We start from the raw sequence: 1,039 nt of genomic DNA on the forward strand, positions 1-1,039 counted from the left end.
CACAGATATAGAGAAAAAACGTATACAGAAAAAAAAATCTGCTGTGCATTGGCCGGGAATCGAACCCGGGCCTCCCGCGTGGCAGGCGAGAATTCTACCACTGAACCACCAATGCTGCAGCTGTGAGCTCAGCCCCGGGCAGATGTGGAATTCCTGAGGATCCGCACCAAACCCTCCATACTTGCTTCTCCACAGAGCACGATGAGAGTTGTTGTCTTATAATGTTCTGCGGACCTCTAGAGAGGTCAGTGGTGTAATAATCTGCAGGATCTATCACTATGTGTCAGGAGGTAGAGAGGACAGAGCGATGTTCTGCAGATCTCTAGAGAGGTCAGTGGTGTAATAATCTGCAGAAACTATCACTATGTATCTGTCAGGAGGTAGAGAGGACAGAGCGATGTTCTGCAGATCTCTAGAGGGGTCAGTGGTGTAATAATCTGCAGGCTATATCACTATGTATCTGTCAGGAGGTAGAGAGGACAGAGCGATGTTCTGCAGATCTCCCGGTGTCAGTATTAGCAGTGATGAGTTGTCAGATCCCAGTGAAGGGATCCGAGGGGAATGTTTGTATATCTGGAGTCCCGTAGTACTATTCCGCCACCCAGTGGACACAGGCGAGTACTGCATTACGTTTACCTTCCACTAAACATGATTGGTCCTCTCGGTACAGCCATAGGAGGTGCTCTTAAAAATTTTTTTAAAAAAAAGGGTTAGGGGTCCCAAAACCCATTATAAATCAATAGGTGTAGATAGCAGGAGGCCTCTGTTCCTATATACTGTATACGTGTAGATAGGAGGAGGCGTCTGTTCCTATATACTGTATACGTGTAGATAGGAGGAGGCCTCTGTTCCTATATACTGTATACGTGTAGATAGGAGGAGGCGTCTGTTCCTATATACTGTATACGTGTAGATAGCAGGAGGCCTCTGTTCCTATATACTGTATACGTGTAGATAGCAGGAGGCCTCTGTTCCTATATACTGTATATGTGTAGATAGCAGGAGGCGTCTGTTCCTATATACTGTATACGTGTAGATA

General features: G+C 46.1%; 1 non-coding gene across 1 annotated transcript; it reads right to left on the reverse strand.

Moving 5' to 3' along the window:
* Positions 1 to 44: 44 nt before the first annotated feature.
* TRNAG-GCC lies at positions 45 to 115 on the reverse strand. The gene has a single exon. It is a non-coding gene; the product is annotated as a tRNA-Gly (tRNA).
* Between the last annotated feature and the right edge of the window lie 924 nt (positions 116 to 1,039).

This window comes from Bufo gargarizans, unplaced genomic scaffold, assembly GCF_014858855.1.
Source record: "Bufo gargarizans isolate SCDJY-AF-19 unplaced genomic scaffold, ASM1485885v1 original_scaffold_887_pilon, whole genome shotgun sequence".
Taxonomy (NCBI): Eukaryota; Metazoa; Chordata; class Amphibia; order Anura; family Bufonidae; genus Bufo; species Bufo gargarizans.